The following is an 8,722-nucleotide window of genomic DNA, read 5'->3' as shown; positions in this document are numbered from 1 at the left end:
GTTACATTACTTGTACAACTTTTTAATGAGTGCAATACTGTTGAAATAAATATTTATTTTGGGAGATTTTTCCTTTTATTTCTACCATTTGGAGGCTAATGGTCACTGTACTGTATCACAAAGGACTAGTCTTTGATACCGGGCACACATTTAGATTTGAGCATAGAAAAAGTCTGAAACTGGAAATTTGATATAAGAACACAACAACAAGTAGTGTTGTTTCCCTTAAAGATAGAGCAAGGAGCTGAGTCTTTCGGGAGGGGTTCCAGGTAGAGCCCCTACTAGTCCAAATCAAAAGGAACCAGTGGAGGGGACTCAGGCATCAGACTAAGATGCCTCCTGGACTCCTTCTATATGTCTCGTATATTCTTACAGTCCTACTAGGAGGCGGCCTGGACATCTTTTCTTACACTATGGACCTGGCAAGCTAAACCCAGAGAAGCAGCAGAAAATGGATGGACGGATAAATATTCTACTAATTTTGGTACCACGTCTCCATACATCAGAGCTCAATCTGTGTTTGTACCAAAATACACTTATTCTGCCACTCCCAACACCCACCCATATACATGCACACACACACAGACATACTCGCAGCAATACTAAATCAATACGTCTTTCAGCGGGCTGCTGTTGTGGCTTGAATGTGAATAAACAGTCATACATTTTAGCTGAGGATCGATTGGGGTAGACAGATGAATGGCATACAAAGACACCTCTGAACAGGACAGAAAGACCTCTGTGTATGTGTGTGCGCGCTAAAGTGTGTGACTTTTCCCAGCTTCTTTCTCTTACTGTTACACAGTGTCTCTCACCCTCATGTCTCCAAGTGCTCTTTCAGTCTCAGAGGATCAATAGGTGTGATGGATTGTTGACAGGTACCACACACTGGAGACACACGCTATCAAACAACAACACTTCCTATTCAGACCCATTTCAATCACTCTCTGCCAGTCATAACTTGTTTTCTCACACCGTTAGGGCCAATACTACCCTGCTTCTCACTCTGTGATCGGCTGCTTGATTTTTCCCTCAGACGCAAACATTTTAAGGCGCACAAACACACACTCGCACCTCTCATTCACACAGAGGTTGAACCCCTGACATTTGAGTGTGTTTTTGTGAAGTTCTTCGCTCTGTGTGTCTGTCTTTCAGACGACGGCGGTGACTCTTCAGACAATGGCCTGCCGACGCTAATCGATTATATCTGGGGCGCTGGGCGACGGCGGCACAAAGGTCTGGGGTATACAGCAGTGGACTCCTGACAGTCTTCCCCACAAAACACATACAGACACACAAACAAACGCACACACATAATCACAAGACAGGTATATTGTATGCAGAGATGAAAAGATACCTCAGCTCACGCTCATTTCTGACAGCTGACACCAGGTGACATTATTTAGAAATGTTACAACAGAGATGTAATTTAATGACTAAATTTAAAGACTTAAAAAAAATAGTCTGGCTTTGCTCACTGGTAAGGTGTTGTAAAGGAACATGAATAGCAGCCTCATATCTTACTGATATCGCATTGTTGATGTCACAGTATTCACGGATGTCTAATGCTTTTCAATATAAATGTATTATCATGTTTGTCTAACCCTGCTGATACACATTTTTACCAATTCTGATAAGATCTACAACTGAACACAGATACTGACAAAAATATTATTTTTTAAACTTGCAGTTACCATGTAACGGAGGTGGCTGTAGCTCAGGTGGTCGAGCAAGTCACCTATTAACCGGAAGGCTGGTGGTTCAATCGCAGTCTGCACCAGTCTGCATGCCAAATATCCTTGGGCAAGATACTAACCCCAGGTTGTTCTCCAATGCATCCATCGGAGTGTGAATGTGTATGGATGTTAGTTAGACAGCGCTAAAAACTTTGAAAAGTGCCTGTGTGAATTGTATAAAGTGCTTTGAGTGCTTAGATAGAGTAGAAAAGTGCTATATAAGACCCAGTCCATTTAAGAGCTGCTTAAGAACATGTTTATTTCTGCCCTGAAGCTGAATGGCCGCAGCATCACGTGACCATCAGAGGACTTGTGGTTTTTTTGTCATTTAAAAGTGCAAGTTTACAGACTTGTGAGTGTCTTTTTGTAATTAAGTTTTGTTAAAACAGTACTACTTAACCATAAAGGATTTGCCATCAAACAAATGAATCGATCGACTACATGAACCGGAGCAAAACGCTGTCTCTAACTTTTTCCCCCTACCGCTCCTCTGTTTGAGTACATGAAGTAAACACATCAGTGTGTCACTACACATAATGGTATCACATTATAATAATGTCAGTTTGGCTAAATCTATCTAGTGCATGTATTTGTTTATCCATGCCCAAACAAAGAGAAATACACCGAGATAACAACATTCATATGGCCCGCACCAGGCGCTGCTGTCGCTATGCCCTAATGGCTGAAGAACACAAAGGCCTGTTTGAGGCTGTTACTTTGATCCTGGCAGCTCGGAGCTCCTGTGGCTCTGCTGCACTAAAACCTTTATTAGCCATATGCTGGGGACATCAGAAACAAGTCAATCAGAATTTGCATCAGCACAGAAAGGGAATCAAATCGCAGCAGAATCCAACACAATGATGAACATGTGTGCGGCCTGACCTATATTCACTAGCATAACAGTCCAGGGGTGATTTTTCCTCTCCAAAACTTTCCAGAAGTCATTTAAAGGCAAAGTCCACCCTGAAGGGAGAATTACATATTCTAATTTAATTGCTCAAAACTTGAGTATGAGGGGAAACATAGCTGGTAGATACTGAAGATTCTCACATATGCCACCAATTCCTATAGGACAGGGGGACATTCTTACATATTAAATAACTTCTGAGAGTCAAGACAGAACATTAACAAACAACTATGAGGTGACAGTTTATTCCCAAAAGCAGGCGGCAACAGCAGCAGCAGCAGCAGCACAAAAAAAAGGAAGGCTCTGGGAAATGTCAGCTGTGGTTTGGCTCTAAATAGATTTTAAAATCAACCCGAGTATCGTTTTTGTCACTGTATTTACTTACTTGGTTGAGTTTCTCACACTAGGCTTCATTTTAAATATCCCCAAGATCAACATAATTCAGAATCAGCAAGAAATTGGTGAGGGAATTTCCTCAGGCCCAGATGAATATGTCCAATCAGCCAGCTCCAACTGAAAAAATGTAACCGAGCTTCCTCCCAAATAGACACCTAGCTGAATGTATGTCCCCACAAGGATAAAATGTTGTACAAAGAACTCCAGATTGGATGATTATTGGCTTATTATGATAGGCACTGGATTATGAAGGGAAACACACATTTCACAGCCCTCTCAAACAGACACCTGCGTAGTGAGGTTGCACTGAACGACAGAGAAACGCCAAACAGAGAAAGGAAAGAAAAAAGAGACATGGAAGAACAAAGGCACGATAATAGAAGTCCCTTGATATCTCTAATGGGCAGCTGATTAGGAAGCAGAAGCACCAAAACAGGTAATTCTTCTTCTTATCGTCAGTACCAATAGTCAGGCTCACACTTATCTCCATAATAACTCCAACTATAATTAATGAGCCTTTGGAGAGTACAGTGACAGAAATGGCACACAAACAGGTGCACACACACACACACACACACGGATTAAACTCCATATATTCACACGGGGCTTTGGGAGCGATAGCGGACTGAGCATTGCTGATGGAACTTCTCTACTGGCCCATTCTATTTTATTTTTTTCCCCTTCCTCTTTCAGTCACTTGAAGAAAATCTGTCCAAGGACAAGCAGCAGCTTGGACAGAACTGGTCTCTGATTTCTGATCAGACAACAGATGGAAGGAGCACATTAAGTCATCTCAGACGTCAGGGAGTATTAATGCAGCGCTAGGTTTTCGGCAGCGGCGAGCCCCAACAATGCCACCATGTTGTGTGAGAAAGGGTGAGAGGCTTTCCAGGCGTCTTTTGAATTTCCTACGTGGTGGATATCAAAGGGCAGAAGCATCAAGCATCTCACAATGTGATGACAGGTTTTCTAATGAAAGCTCTAATGAAAGCGAAAGGAGGTGGAGAGGAGCAGGAGTGAAACAGAAAAAGCTGAGTTCAAGAGCACTGGACATACGCAAAGGGCTCATGTGATGACACTGAATGATTTATGTGAACGATATGCCTTGATCTCGTGTGAATAACACATGCTTCTTACCTCATCCTCACTTAGCGGGGAAAGGAAATAAATTGTCTTGAAAAACCAATTAAATCAAGAGGAATCTGATAGTAGACTGTGCCTTTTCAGATGTGGTGAAAAATCTGTATCAATAGGAACAAGAAATATGGTATCAACACTGCGAATATCACAAAAATTATGCTTTGGTACCTTAGCATATGATTGGACCTGGTTTTCTATCTTACCAAAAGTACAGAAGGTATTGTAGTTTCTGTACCAACTCACTGTACTGGACAATAAGAACATGATTGGCATATAGAGATGTTTTACAACATGCTAACATGCAAACATTGTCAAAGAGCATTTAGAGCAAAAAGAGCTTATCTAAGAACCTCACCAACAATTATCCAGGATCTGTATACAGAAATGAGCAACTTTCACATCAAAGAGTCTTTAAACGTTACCTGTAAAATCAATGAATTGTAACAATCGGATCTGTTACCAAAACATAGCCTTCACGAAGTTTAAGCTAATCCAAGGACATTTTATAGCATGAAAGCAGACTCACCGAGACATCATCCACTGATTTTTGACTGGTTTTTGATGTCTTGTATCCCACTGCCGTATTTAGTTTTTTCTTTGGAGGTAGTGGCTGCTCCATTTGGATGCTCAGCTACTCGCTAATGCTAGCAAGCTTGGTTAGTAATCCAAAGCAGTGATACATCCAAAGCCCCACTCAAAGCAGCCACGCCCTCAGCTCCATTATCCAGTTGGATATAAAAATATCATTATAAAAATATTAACCCACCTAGAGATGTTAAAAGCTATTCAAGCTGTAAACTTGCCTTTTAACGTTGTAAAGCTGAGCATGTTAACACTGGAGCGTATGCAGTTGGCTCAATTTTGGAGCTAAATGGTCATAGAGGGATCCTGGAGGTTTTGGCACTTCCATATTGGCTTCATTTGAGATGTTGCCACTTGAGCATGACCAAAATTGCTTCTTAACGTTAGCAAGCTTCTCTTATTACACATCAGGTTTAAAAACAAATATGCAGAGGCACCTACTGTAGCAGATGCTGGACATCCTTCCTGATGCAAAGGATTTGAGTTGGGTAGTGTCTGTTTTGTAAAAGGGCATATGAGCTGATATACATTCATTTGATTTAAAAAGCCTTTTGCGACAAAGTTAGTGTTGGGAATCTCTCAATTTCAAAAGTGTCAGTTCTGACCACCAAATTAAAAGTATCCCCGTTCAGCGAAGCAACAAATGTGTGTCAAAAGAAAATAATGAAAAAAATGTGAAATGAATCCAGATGTTTTGGTAAGGTCTCTCACACCACAAATTACAATAATATCTTTAGTGTTCCTTGCCGTACATTTTCGTAGCCCTTTTTTTCTTTTTCAGATTTAATGATGTCAGAGTGCAACACACACTGGCAGGCAAATGTCATTAGAGTTGGTTGACACGTGGAATGCATTAAGGCCGAGCAATTTACTGAATTTATTATGTTATTTATATTATTTTGAGTCACTGTTTTTGCCCAGTGTGGAAAAAAAAACTCAGAATGTTCTCGTCTGCCGTCTCTCGAAAAACAGCAGCACTAACAGCAACTAATAAATCGATGGAATCACTGAACTAACGTGAGCAATATCCTTGGAGATTCCCACACTGGAAAAAAACTGAGCCAGTGGCCTTGACTACTGAGAAACACAGCCACAAACATTTTGCAGAGATAGTACAACCCCATTAATGCATTAATTGTTACTGTTTCAAGGATACGCTCGATGTTTTCCTTTGCGGTGTGTACGGAATGGCCCATTTTGAAACAGAATAACATCGCCTGCCACAAAAATGTTTAAAAGTGGCATTCTGCCCTTCAAACGTAGGCCACATTTATGTGTTTCTCCAAGCATCACTCAGACGCACGACATGAACGGAGAGAACCGTTTTACTTGTGAAAATGAGCATTGTCAGCATCCACTCTAGCGAAGTGCAGTCGCACTGTTGAATGTTTAGTGCTCTTTGGTGCTGTCATGAAGTGCAATATCTATACATCTGTATGTGCGTTGCCTGCCACTGCCCCTCCAAAAGAAGGATCTCTCCTGGAGTAGAGTCAGTGAGAAGGCTGACTATGTGATCTCACTAAAATAAGAAAGGGAGCTGGTGAGTTAAAATGTCTCTATGTACATGTTGGTGTTGCTTGGGAAGTTCTCAAAAAAAAAAAAAAAGGGAATTACAAAGATGGACATAAGTAGTGTTAATTCTGCTTGCAATTTAAATTTTTCTATTCTACTTTGACAGAGATATTCAGAATATATGGCCAGCACATTCAGATCCAGCGCATGTCTGAAAGGAGCTTATATACAAAGGAAAAGAGCCTTGTAAGTATTGCTTTACTTTTATTCCTCTGGCATGTTCTGTTTGTTACAATGGAAAACCATGAAGTTTTGATTAAAACTTCATGTAGAAAAAGATTCTTTTTTTTCCCCTCTCACTGAAAATAAAGAAATTCAAAAATTAAACATTCCACAACACATGGCCATGTCTAGTCTAAAGCCCCTAAGGTTCAGGAGTCTAAAATAAGGGCATCACAACTCATCGTAAGTCTTTGAATTGGACTCAACAATAAGTCAAGCATAACAGTCGTTCTCAGTCAGAATGATTTTGCTGGAAAAGGAATGTAGTCTTGTAGCTGTGATTGCTAGAAAACTTGTAGTTTAGCATGGTGATGGAGTGGTTATATTGTTGCCTCAGGTTCTTGGGCTAAACCGCTGCCGGGGCCTTTCTGTGTGGAGGTTGCATGTCCTCCCTGTTTCTTCCTCCCACAGTCCAAAGACATGCATGTCAGGTTAATATGACCGTAAATTGTGTGATGCCGTCAAAAAGTGTACTATACAATATTGTATGAATGTATGGTTAAAATGCAATTTGTAGTCTAAAGCGCTTTGAGTGGCCAGTAAGACTGGAAATGCAAGAATATTACAAATTTGAAGTCATCGAGAAGTCATTCATTCAATAGATAGATATTAACATATTTTGCACTCAGACAACGTGTTCAATTAGCTAAAGCTGCTCAACCCTTATTAGACATCACTTCATGCCTGCCTGAATTCTTTTTGTATCCATGTATCCGGTTGACTGAACCACATCTTTTCACAGCTTATGAGGAAGTCTTACATGTGCGTGCCGCCCAAGAGGAAGGAACCCCACCAGCTTCACTTGTAGCGACAAGATGTGTTCAATATTCAACTGAACCCACTAAATTTAAATAGTATTTTGGAAAAAAAAAATCTTGCATATGTTTGGAGGTTACCAAAGCAATGCATTGCTTCATCTTCAGAAATTGCTCCATACGGCAAGGTTTCATAACAACATGTCCCGCACAGCACCTCGTATATTTTGTCCTACCAGAGCTAATGTAGCATCCCTTCAAATCGAGGGACTCCACGGGTGAGTTGATGAGTAAACCTGCGCAACGATAGGTCCACTGCTGTGTGTGAGATTGGAAAGGATGGGGAGGACAGAGTTCTTGTTGAAACATGAAGACACATACTGTTACACTTTGTCACACACACTACAGCCGACCTGTGGCTTTGACATTTGGCTTTGTGTTTATAGCCGATAACCCACAGTTACTCAGTATCCAGTTAAGGGAAGTTTGCAGAAGAATGGCAGGCATGTAGGAGGTGATCAACTCTGCTTTCTGACTCAAAGTAAAAAGCCTCGTGGAGCTCTTTCCCTCTGCAGGTGTAATTGACTGCCAGGGTTTGTGTGTGCCTCTGAGTGTGTGTTGTAACCTATGAAACATGATGTAGATGGAGAAAAAAAATAAATTTCTTCATAAACTTGGTACAGTTTTCTTTGCATCTGGAACAAGGTGGTTTGACATTAAGAGAGTGTTACTTTCTTATCAAAAAATGATGCCCAGTTCTTGGACATCATGCACTTCCCTGCTGCTATTCAGCGGCTCAGAGGAAACTAGAGATGGCACGATACCACTTTTTTATGTCCGATACCGATACCGATATCATAAATTTGGATATCTGCCGATACCGATATGAATCCGATATTGTGTGTTTTTTAATCAATAAAACTGTTTTTTTTAATATCTTGCTGCATTTTGTATAAGTTCATACTCAAGTTTAAATAAACAACAACACTAAAGCTATTCTATTATACCTGTGTGTAAAAAATATACTGCACCCAAAATATTTCATAGTTCAGCAACACTGATCAATTTAATAAACCTTACCTAACTTAAAAACCTAACTTAAACCTACTCCATCCTCCCTATTCTGGTATTTTAAAGAGTACTTAGCAGAAATATTAAGCAACCTAACTAATAGGGTTGCAAACTCCCAGCAAAAAAAAAAAAAAAGGGAACCACCCCCACCCTCCACCTCATGATGCTTAATCGATGTAATCAACTTTAATTTGATGCAGGGTGAAAAAAAATGCACAGAAACAAATTATTTTTCAAGAATAATGAAATAGATTCAACATCTTTCTTCAACAGAATTGCAGAATTCACAGACGGTACCTTCCCAAAGGAAAAAGTACTATAGCTTACTAGGGTATATTAGA

The 8,722-nt window shown here is 40.3% G+C and overlaps 1 long non-coding RNA gene across 1 annotated transcript; it reads left to right on the top strand.

Annotated features, from left to right (window-relative positions):
• Positions 1-6,006: 6,006 nt before the first annotated feature.
• LOC120434082 lies at positions 6,007-8,060 on the top strand. Its single transcript, XR_005608939.1, has 3 exons — positions 6,007-6,301; positions 6,440-6,519; positions 7,298-8,060. It is a non-coding gene; the product is annotated as an uncharacterized LOC120434082 (long non-coding RNA).
• Positions 8,061-8,722: the final 662 nt, after the last annotated feature.

This window comes from Oreochromis aureus, linkage group 17 (genome assembly GCF_013358895.1).
Source record: "Oreochromis aureus strain Israel breed Guangdong linkage group 17, ZZ_aureus, whole genome shotgun sequence".
NCBI lineage: Eukaryota > Metazoa > Chordata > Actinopteri > Cichliformes > Cichlidae > Oreochromis > Oreochromis aureus.
This window is presented reverse-complemented; position numbering and strand designations above follow the sequence as displayed.